This window comes from Cygnus olor, chromosome Z (genome assembly GCF_009769625.2).
Source record: "Cygnus olor isolate bCygOlo1 chromosome Z, bCygOlo1.pri.v2, whole genome shotgun sequence".
NCBI lineage: Eukaryota > Metazoa > Chordata > Aves > Anseriformes > Anatidae > Cygnus > Cygnus olor.
The window spans coordinates 34,827,749-34,839,276 of NC_049198.1; the positions used below are offsets into that span (position 1 = coordinate 34,827,749).

The following is an 11,528-nucleotide window of genomic DNA, read 5'->3' on the forward strand; positions in this document are numbered from 1 at the left end:
CAATTAACTTACAGCTAAGTTTTTAAAAGTATTCTGACATCTATTAACCAAGGATTTCAATAGTTGTCCAGCATGAAAACACTTTAAAAGATTTGTCTTTACTGTCCGCTGCCTGTAGCTTACCATCTGTAAACATCCTGCCCTGACAGGGGTGTTAGGGTACTACATTATATATGTATTAGTATCTTAAAATGTCTATATAAACATTAGACTGCATGATGCATAATTATTACTAAAATGAGGATTAATAGTAATTAAAACAGACTGGTGTTCTCTCAAAACTATGACAATTGCCTTCTCCTTCAGGACTTTTAAGGCTCTAGAATTGTTTTATTTAAGACAATGAATTCACTGGTATTCTTGGCAATTATTCCTAACAAAGACACTTCTGGTGCAACCTGTGCTGGTTGTAACACTTTCAGAAGATTTAAAATAACTTCACACCACCACAAGCAACATATAACATACTGTGTGATTGTGTGGTGTACAAATGCAGCTAGCAGGTTGTCATAGAGCGTAGCCTCAAAGGACAAGTTTGCCTTTCATGGGATTTTACCTGTGGAATGGAAGGAATTTTAAACTGTGTATAACCATTCTATGATTCTATATAAACTGTATATTACGAACCAAAGAGGAATTGCTTCTTTAAATTAATTAAATAAAGGGCTATTTATTAAAAGTCTTTTCCCCCCACTTTCCTGCCCAGATCTTCATGGCTTTGGAAGCAGTGACAGAATCAACCCTGTCAGTAAAGCATTAACTTTAAGAAGAGTTCCTACTACGAACAAGGAAAGTAGTCACTACATTGCTATTGGCACTTGACATTGCACAGAAATTCCTAATGTTAAATTGTATAAAGTAGCTTAATCTTTTTAACCTTTGCATTATTTTTATACATGATCAATTGAACATTGGATGAAATATATGAACAAACAAAGTATGTATAAATAAATACAAATGACAAAAACAAATGACAAAAACAAAATCTCAGCAGGTAACAATTACAATAACAACTAAAATACATATGAGGCCTACGTATTCTGATGGTGCAGTTAATTCTCTGCCCTTTCTTTAATCTTATTATTTAACTAAGAAGAAATATATTTTCACTACCATACAAGGGTACTAAAAGAGCTAGTATTCAAAACAAAGTAATTCAACCTTCAAGCAGCCATGTTGCAGCTCTGCTTTGTGCCTAACATCTTACTCTCCAAATTCTGGCTTTAAGTTGTCTGCCTTCGTGCTGTTACTAAGAGATGCAGTTAAATTATTCTCTTAGGCTCTTGTCCCCTCAATGCCAGGGATGTTACATTGCTTCAGTTGTTCTTTATTAAAGGAAGAATATCTACATCTATATAAGGCAACTTTGTATAAATATCACCATTCATTCAAGAGGGTGGGGTTTTTTTTGTTTGTTTTTTTTTGTTTTTTCCTTAGGAAAATGAAATATATATATATATATATATATAATGCTTCTTCAGTAAAAGTATCTTCTCCTAACATAATATTGTTCTTGAAAATCTTCAAATTTAGAGTAGGCCTATACTATTTACAACTTGCTCGAGCTAAGAGAAGAGAAACCACTGAATTATTTTCCCCTCCCAGGTATATCCCTCATGCTTTAGCTCTTAGCGTATACTGGCAAAGGTTACCAAAAAGAACGGGAGGGTGTGACATGAGAGAAGCTTAGTACCAGAGAACATCAGGATGAAATCTGTTTGTCTTTTGATTGCTTTTGGTAGACTTAGGGGTGGAACTGCTGGGGAGCTCCTTTCCTTCCAACCACAAGCGGACATATTGTTGAAAATGTTCTGGTGTTTCTCTTTGCACATAAACAGACACATGCTAGACAGGATCTGAGAGACAGTATCATATTATGCAGCTTCTATACTTAAAAGAGCAGTTATGTACACCAAAAGAATATTTTCCAGGCCTTAGCGTGATGTCTTCTGAAAACACACTGCAAAGTCAAAGCTAAATCTTCCTACAAACTGTGGTTACCTATCCAGCTGATTCAGTGACCACAGTCCATTTTAATAAAGAATACCTGAGTGCTTGCTTCTGGTCCCTACATAAATATGAGACAGCTAGTATGAGAGGAAAGACTGCACTTGGCCCTGCACCACAGGTAGCAAGCACTACTTCTGAGTTGGGAAGTTTATACTGGACAGAAAATAAACATTACAAAGATGAGGGAATGAACACATACATTTTACAATTTCTACTAGAATGATTCTTGCCAAACTCAACAGTAATCAATGCACATTTGTCAAATAAATGAATTGAAAGCTGGGGTGAATGAGAATTTCAATTTTAATAATATTTTGTAATGTACTGTTATTCTGGAATTATAAGTAGTAAGACAGAAATTAAGGTTTATACCTGAAGTCAAAGGCTCAAATTATTAGGCCATGTTTGCAGGTCTACTATAATATTTTTAGTCTGTTTTGTTTTGTTATGTTTTGATTTGATTTTTTTTTTTTAGTTTATTTTATTTCAGGTTATGTGAGATAGTTAATTCTGTGCAACAGGAAAACTGAGACATTGTGGTAATAGTATTAAACTATTTACCAAACATGTATATGGAATATGTCTTCTTTTTAATAAGAATGATTATGCTTAGTGGGGTGCATAATATGGAGCCCGACAGTATCCTGACACCAAGAGATTTGCAGACAAAAAAACAGAAAAAAAGTAAAATATTTCTATTATTGGCAGGACTGGTATAGGTACATAGAGCTAAGTGTGTCAGAAACTAGAATTTGAGAGTATTTTTGTTGTTATCTTTCCATTACCTCAGAATGAATTTTATTTTTCTTTATTCTTCTTTTTAACAAAAACATTCTATTTTTTTAAGAATTAGGCCAAGAAAAATCACATTGGATGCTAAAAAAAAAATATCTTTTTTTTTTTTTTCCCTCTAATACTAGTCTCCAATGCATTCGTGACCTAGTATTCAACAGAAAATTGGTGTTTATTTTTGGAGTTATGCCTTTACCATCTAAATGGCATCTAACCCCGGCTGAACCAGAACGCTCTAAGAAGGGTTCTGTCATGCCTCAATAAAATTCCTGAAGGAGGAATTAGGTGCTGATGGAGAGCAGAATTGAAAAGAGGAAAGACAGAACAGGTCAGAAGTGTGACTGGGGTTGATTTACTGTAAATAGAAGAAGACGAGGCCAGGACTGGATGAGGCCTCCACACTGTTTCTTCATCCATTCTCAATTCTGTGTTATATGAAATAGGGATTGCATCAGCAATAGCATGCTTAACAGCACAACTGTATTTAATTCCTTGACCACCACCGATCCTGGTCACTGAATGAATCGAGTTCTTAGTTAAAAAATAACCCATTAACCAGGAACACAGTTTGCATTGTTACATGGATACTATGGGATAATGGATTCATACTACAGAATTAACGTCCTACTTTGTTCATAATTTGTGTATACTTACTTTGCAGACAATGCTATTTTAATGGGTGTTATCTTGAGCTATTTCTGTGTAATAGTCAAGTTTTGAAAACCTTCACCTGCCAAAATAAAAATCCATCATGTGGAACATGAGTTATGACATCAACGGTCTTAGGCACATTAGGTGCACAGCACAGACCTAGCTCTAGAATTAGCAGGTTAAGTCATCCCAGGATTAATTTCTTAGGCTGCATATGGAACAGCATTTTAAAGGTTTGCAATACATTTTTTTACTAACATCTTTCATGGTACTTGTAGGTGATGGAGGAATGTAAATGCGTAGAAAGTTATGTCAAGTTCCTTTTGTGCAGAGACCCTTCTGCTCTGTTATCTAGTAATACCCTTTTTATACTTTTGCTTTTACCTTAGACTCCTACTCCTGATTTTGAGTTTTATTCATTTCCATTTTATGCATACCTCTAAACTCCTGTCCATCTGTGGACTTTCAGCTCCTCAGCTGCTGTTTAGCTACCTGTAAACTCAGAAAACAACTCTGCATCTCTGACTGATGTCTTCTTCCAAAGTCTGCATATCTCTAGCCAACCCTCTTCCTCCTCAGCTGGTTTTCTGTCTGACCTCAGTGACATTGTTTGCTTTTCATCTTCCTCATAGAGGGTTCCATTATGACCGCTTCTCTTTGTCTGGCTCATGCAGGGAGTAGCATCTGACAGCATGAGACAGACATCCTGCATTCAGCTTCAGTTCCTGGCTCTAGAAATGCAAATGGAGAAGTGAGGCTTGTCCCAACACTGGAACATACTCATTCCTGAGATACTCTTCAGGTCTGAGAAGTTGGACAGCTAGTGAGTAAGACATCTAACTTCTATCTTCTTTAAGGAGTCTACACTGAGCATCTACCAATTGTGGCCATTTCTGAAAGCTTATAATTTTTTTACCTGTTGAGGTGAGTTTTCAAGGAAACAGGAGAAAGGAGAAGAGGAAAAAAGGTCACTGATTAATACTTGCAAAGAATAATAGATTCCTTCTCTAAACCTACGTAACTAGAACTCCTAAGTAGACAGTTTATAAACATTATTGGGAATGGATGAACAGAAAGTATTTTCTATTTCTTTTTCTTGGAAATTGAGTGTTCCGAAAAAATAAAGATGATAATGAACGTCAGCTTGAGTGGTTACAACAATTATAGAAGGTTTGTAGTAAAGATTATAGGGCAAGTTTACATACAGGATCAAACTGTATTAAGAAAACAGTAATAAATTACTTTTTGAGGGTTGGGGGGCTTACTAAAAATCTTTTAAAAAACAAGGTTATAGTGTACATGGTGCACATGTGTTTGTTTGTGGCCTGATAATGAACATTTGCCTTTGTTAGTGGTGTGGTCTGGAGCATATATTTCCCTCTGCTTTGGCTTAGTGTCTACTGTGTAAACAAATACACTTTTGCTCTTATAAACAAAATTACACTGAGAACTGTTACATTCTCACCTTCCTGACTGAAGCTTCTGGAGGCTTGGATGCAGCCTCATGTTACTTGTGAATACTTGACACGAAAGCAGAGAACAGACCAGGGTGGAGGCAGGGACAGCTGTTTCCTGGACACCCAGGGTGGCAGATTTGGGCCTGGCAGCCAGGACCTGAGCAGGGCAGCCAGGGGCACCGGGATGACCCCAGTCCTGAGCACCAGGCTCCTCCCTGGGGACAGGGGTGGTTGAGGCCAGGTCCATGGGTGGGCCCATCTCAGCAGGGCTGGGCTGGGCAGGGCTCTGGGGAGCTGGAGACTGGCCCTGCCACAGCCTCAATGTGACTGAGGTGGGGTGCAGGGCCTGGGGAGGCCTGTCAGTACCTTCAGAGCCCTGATGTACGAGAGTGAAGGCTTTTTTAGTTACTTAATTTGTTCATTTGTTTTGAAATATAAACAGAATTTTGAGGAAGGTGAAAAAGGTCCAAAGGTGCAAATGTTTTCATATCCCTATCTGGCAACTCCTGAATTTCAGCAACAAAACTTAATGGTTTCAAAAGCATGGATAGAATCAGTATTTAGATCATTATTTTACTTACTTAGTCATTTTGACCTTAAATCGGGAGTGCATAAATAGGTCTGTGTATAAAGAGATCAGACAATAATACAATAAGCATTGTGTCAAATCTAATTATGTACCATGTTTTGTAATTATAGATTAGTCTTTCTCCGTGGTGGGTCACAGTTCAGAATCAATGGCACACTATATTTGTGGACAATTTGTATGCAAATAGCAGACAAATACATCAAAATATACAATGATGTCTAGACGCTTTGAATGTACGGTATTTTTTAAAGCAGACCACTGAAATAAAAGCATGTGCAAGTTCTAAATTTATAAATCCTTAGTCATCACAGAAAGAAACAGGTACCCACTCTCTAGCAATTTACGAGTTTGTGTTTTTTCTCTTTAATACCTGAATATTTTTTTTTCCTATCCATTGGGATACTGAAGACACATTTGAATTGAGAGAGAAATGCACTTTTCTTTAGATCTTTTAAATCTAAATTACTAATGCACCATTATTATTATTATTATTAGTAGTAGTAGTAGTAGTAGTAGTAGTAGTAGTAGTATTTCACTCTCTAACTTGATATCCATAGAATCACAGAATCATAGAATGGCATGGATTGAAAGGGACCTTAAAGATCGTCTAGTTCCCATCCCATGCCATGGGCACGGATGCTGTCCACTAGATCAAGTTGCCCAAGGTCTCATCCAGCCTGGTCTTGAACATCTCCAGGGACTGGGGCATCCTGTTCCAGTGCCTCACTGCCCTCTGAGTGAAGAAATTCTTCCTAACATCTGGAATTGCCCTGACCCAGGTATAGTGAACTTGATCATGTTGAACTTCACGAGGTTCATGTGGGCCCACTTATCTAGCTTGTCCAGGTCCCTTTGGATGTTATCCCTTCCTTCTGTTGTATTAACTGCACCACTCAGCTTGGGGTCCTCTGCGAACATGCTGAGGGTGCACTTGATCCCACTGTCTGTGTCACCGATAAAGATATTAAACAGTACCAGTCCCAAGACAAACCCCTGAGGGAAACCACTTGTCACTGTTCTCTAGGTGTGGCCTTCAAGCCAATTCCTTATCCACTGAATGGTTCACCCTTCAAATCCATCTCTCCAGTTTGGAGATCAGGATGTTATGTAGGACCATGTTGAAGGCCTTATAGAAGTCCAGGTAGATAACATCTTTGGTCTTCCCTTGTCAACAGATGTAGTCACTCCATTATAGAAGGCCACTTAGTTCAGGCATGATTTGCCCTTGGTGAAGCCATGCTGGCTGTCTCAAATCACATCCTTGTCCTTCACGTGCTTTAACATTGCTTCCAGGAGGATCTTTTCCATGATCTTGCCAGGCACATAGGCAAGGCTCAGCGGTCTGTAGTTCCCCGGGTCCTCCTTTCTACCCTTTTTAGAAATGGGAGTGATGCTTCCCTTTTTCCAGTCACCAGGGACTTTGCCAGAACTGACTGCCAGGACTTTTCAAATATGATAGAGAGAGGCTTGGCAACTCCATCAACCAGTTCCCTCAGGACCCTGCGATGCATGTCATTGGGACCCATAGATTTGTACCAGTTCAGTTTCATCAGAAGGTCTTGAACCTACTCTTTGCTGGTAGTGGGAGGGACTTTGCTCCCTCAGCCTTCATTTTCAGGTTCAGGGAAACAAGCAACGTGAGAAGCCTGGCTGGCAGTGAAGACTGAGGAAAAGAAGCCATTGAGCACCTCATCCTTCTCCATGTGTGCAGTTACCAGTCCTCCCTTCTCGTCTATTAGACGGGCTACACTCTCCTTGGCCCTTCTTTTCTGGTCAATGCACCCATAGAATCCCCTCTTGTTATTTTTTGCATTGCTTGTCAAGCTCAGTTCTATCTCTGCCTTGGCTTTCCTGATCCCATTCCTGCACGTCCAGAAAGTGTCCCTGTACTTTTCCCAGGGCACATGTCCCTGCTTCCGCTACCTGTGCATTTCCTTCTTGCGCCTCAGTTTGACTATCAGGTCATTGCTCAGCCATCCCACTTTTCTGCCCTCCCTTCCCACTATAACAAATGAGGTGGAGAGTTCTTGTGCTCTAAGAAAAGCATCCTTAGAGAGTTGTCATCTCTGCTCAGCTCCTTTGTCCCTAAGGACAGTGTCCAAGGATAACCCGTATCCTAGGTCTTTAAATAGGTTGAAGTTCACCCTTCAAGATCTGTTGCTTCCTAAAGTGATAGTGTTCCCAGTTTCACTTCCATCACTCAGAGGTACATCCCCTTCTCTCACTGAATCTAGTTTAAAGCCCTGCCAATAAGCCCAGCCAGTTTGCTGCCCAACACACTTTTGCCCCACCTGGTCAGGTGCACCCCATCCCATGTCAGCATGCCCGATCTCTCAAAAGTGGGTCTGAGATCATAGAACCCAAAACCTTGAGCATGGCACCCGCCACGCTGCCAATTGTTCACTTGGTCCATTCGTCTCCTTGGGTCCCAGTCACCAACTTGCCCTCCTGATCCCCTCAACATCTTTCTGAGGGACATAAAAGTCCCTTTTGATATTTTGCAGTCTCTTTGTTGTAGCCTTATTTGCCTCTACGTGAAAGAGTAGGAATGGGTGGTAGTCTTCAGGCTCCACCAGGCTTGGTAGCCTCTTTATAATATCATGAATGTGGGACCTCAGCAGCCAGCAAACCTCTCTGGAGAGATTAACTGGATGTCAAATAGGTTCCTCTGTGCCTCTCAGAGAGGAGTCTTCAATTACTAACCCCCTTTGTGCCTTTTTTCGTGTCACAGGTTCTGATGCAGGTTGTTGACTGAGTCAACTTTGTATGGTTGCCCTTTCCTAGGTCTTTACCATTATCCACCCCTATGTGACCAGTGCATTATATGCCAATGAGCTGCAACACCCTCATGCATCTGCAGAGTCCTATGTCACTCTGCATGTTTCTGTTTGAGGGGATTTATCTCTTACTTAGCTGTTTCCACTGCCAAAGACTACCAATCATTCTCCTTCCTGGCTGCATCTGTGCTTCTGTATTGCTTCCAAACTTGATGCTGAAACTACCTTTCTCATTATGACATAATGTTTTTGGATTTTGATTAACATACCACAATGAATCACAAGATGTAATTGTCAAAAGTATGCATCACAGCCTTGTTTACCTGCTATCGCTAGAATACCTTGTGTTTGGTGATGTTACCTCTGTGAAATACCAGCCTTGAGCAACGTTATGATTTTGACTTTGCCTTGAGTTGGAAGTGATCTGTTCCTATACATTCTTATATTTATCATGTCTTAGCTATGCTTAAACAATTCAATATATTAGTGCCTGCTTAGCAATTTCTAGCTAGTACAGAGATACACAATACAGGTGTTTCTTCAACATACAAATTTCCAAGAGCTCATTAAAGGCATCTTCTTTTCCACACACAATTTCATAAGGAAATTAGTCTTGGCCTCTATCTTCAAGGTATCCATGGCTTCAGAACTTACACCCAGGATATCCAAAAGAGATGCTGAAAGCTGTAGATAAAAGCTATGTTTCTCAGAGAAGGGGATGGGTGGGCAGTGGTGGAGAATGGGACCAATGAAAAGAAAAAAAAAAAAAAAAAATAGAGATAGTTTGAGATTAAGCAATGAAATTGCCAACATGCAGGATTTAACTACTGCTTTCTGACCCATGCCTATTTTTCTGTTTTTGCCTACAGCAAAAGAGCAGCATCTCTACCAATGAGAACAACAAATAAAAACCATCTACAAACCATATGAGACCAAGACACTCAATTTTATACTGTGTAAAAGTATGATGTAATGTATGATAACAGTGTTTAATGGCAGATAGCAGTACTTAGTGGCATATGAACTTAGCTAAAGTAGAGTAGAATTCAGTCCTGATAAGTCCCAAGACAGGATTTCTGTCTTATGTGTCATGATGAAAGAGACTCCATTTGTTGCATACAAAAGAAAAGTCATACAACAGTAGAAAATGTTCTCAATTCAATTAAGAAAGTGGGTTCCAAAGCATAAAAAAGCTGATGACTGCATTATGCCCTGAGCAGGTCTCAGATAATTTTGGTTTTGTCCATCAAAATAAGACACTTCTTTCATTATTTGCACCATTTGTCTTTCATTCTAAACTGAGGACAGTGATTACTTTTCGTTAGGTATGTAGAGCAAGGTATGGCTGATAAGGCTTGTTGTCGGCTGCTTTGCCCTGTTTTCCTAAAGAGAAAAGAAATACATCTCATATACAAAGTTACATGTTGAGTTCCAGATGAAAATCTAGAATTACAAACTTCTAGCTTATTTTGGGGGTCTAGAGAGTATCATTTTTTTGATAAAATGGAACACTCATTTGAAAAAAATATCTCTGACAGGAAAAGTTTCAAGTATTAGTTTAAGATCAAGCATTTTGGTTAAGTTTTTACTGAATCAGAGCATGAAAGAAGAGAGAAATGTGGCTATACTCATGTCCATCACCACGTGCTGGGAATCTGTACAGTAACTTTAATGTGCTTAAATAGGCACACATATGTATATGCCTCAAGTGATGTTTTCAAAGATCAGAATCAGTTGTCTAATTGATTTAATTTATTGGCATTTATTCATTTACTGTATCTGTAGGGAGACAGGAAAATATCTAACTCATTGCAGCAAAGGACAAATATACAATATATTCAAAACAATGTAAAAGAAATAAACTATATGCCATCTGCATGCCAAGAAAAATTGTATTGGGTGTAGGACTGATCTGTATGCACATGATTGAAATACAGGCATGAGAACTGAAATGTACTGCCATAAAATGCTGTGTATCAGTTGTTGACATGGAATTATAAATTACAGCTGTGGCACATGATTACCATCTATGCCTTGACAAGCCAAACTAGGATGTTGCTGCAGAGGGTCATTGTCCATCGGGAAAGGAAGAGTACATAATTCTGTTGGGTAGGTGGGTTGGTGGATGGGGATAGAGGGGTTGTTTGTTTGTTTTGTTTGTTTGTTTTATTTCTTTAACATTGTAAATAGCAAGAGATTATGCAAATACAGCTTTTACAATGCCTTGTTCTCAGATAAATTCCAAATGCAGATGTCAAAGGCAAGAGAACTTACTGTATTAGTTGCTCTGTACGTACAATATTAGGAATAATTGCTTACAAATCATATAGACTAATACATTTTTATTACTTCCTTTACAATGGTACATGTTTCACAAGTAGAAAGCATGTCAGATAGATACATGGAAAATCGTTCTGGGAGCTATATTGCATATGGCATGCACAGACTCCTGTGGGATGTTATCTTTGCTTTCAACAGTGTTAATTTACTTCTGTGACAATGCATTACATTCAGAACTTCAGACAATTTCTTACTATCAAAATGTGGGGCTGATGAGAGAGTTGTTATTACTGAAGTCTACTGAATCCCAATTGTTTCATAGTCAAAACATGGTGGAGGAAACAAAATTCTGTACAGTAATATCAAACTGCAATATTCTGAACTGAAAGACAAAACAGTGAAATCTATGGCACATAAATTCCGAGAAGAAAATGCAAAACTCTACACCATCCTTCATGGTTAAATAAGAAAACTCTTTCTACTGCTTCAAGAGATTCTTTGATACCAAATATATTCTTTTATACACACTCCAAGTTAAGAATTGTTAGTGTTCAGACCTCCTCTACTTCTATTTCCTCTAGCAGCTGCAAGTGTTGGTCTTAGTTACTATTTGACCAATGTGTTTTGATTTCGTGGTCTAAGCAAAGTACAGTGTTTACAGCTTACATTTTTTAAAGATCTTTGGCTTAAATCATTGTTCTTTTTTCTCAGTTTGCAGATGTCCATGCTGGGTGTTTCTGCAAGGAAAATATAACTTGTAAAATAACTCAGCAAATATATAAATAGATCTGCACAGAAAATAAGAATACTTTCAGTGGAAAATGCTGACTCTAGTGGTATACTTCCATGAATACTGTAAAATAATCATCAGCTTTTACTTGGATAGTCTAAAAAATATGTGCCTTTTAATTGCCATATCATAGCACATTTCAATTAACTTATGCAATCTTCATCCATCCCACACTTGCTGCT

General features: G+C 38.5%; 1 long non-coding RNA gene across 1 annotated transcript in view; it reads left to right on the plus strand.

Moving 5' to 3' along the window:
• The window catches only part of LOC121061715, a 35,036-nt gene extending 24,136 nt beyond the window's left edge, over positions 1-10,900 (plus strand). The window contains exons 3-4 of the long non-coding RNA XR_005815226.1: positions 4,128-4,377; positions 9,146-10,900. This is a non-coding gene — a long non-coding RNA (uncharacterized LOC121061715). The remainder of the gene's footprint in view (positions 1-4,127; positions 4,378-9,145) is intronic.
• Positions 10,901-11,528: the final 628 nt, after the last annotated feature.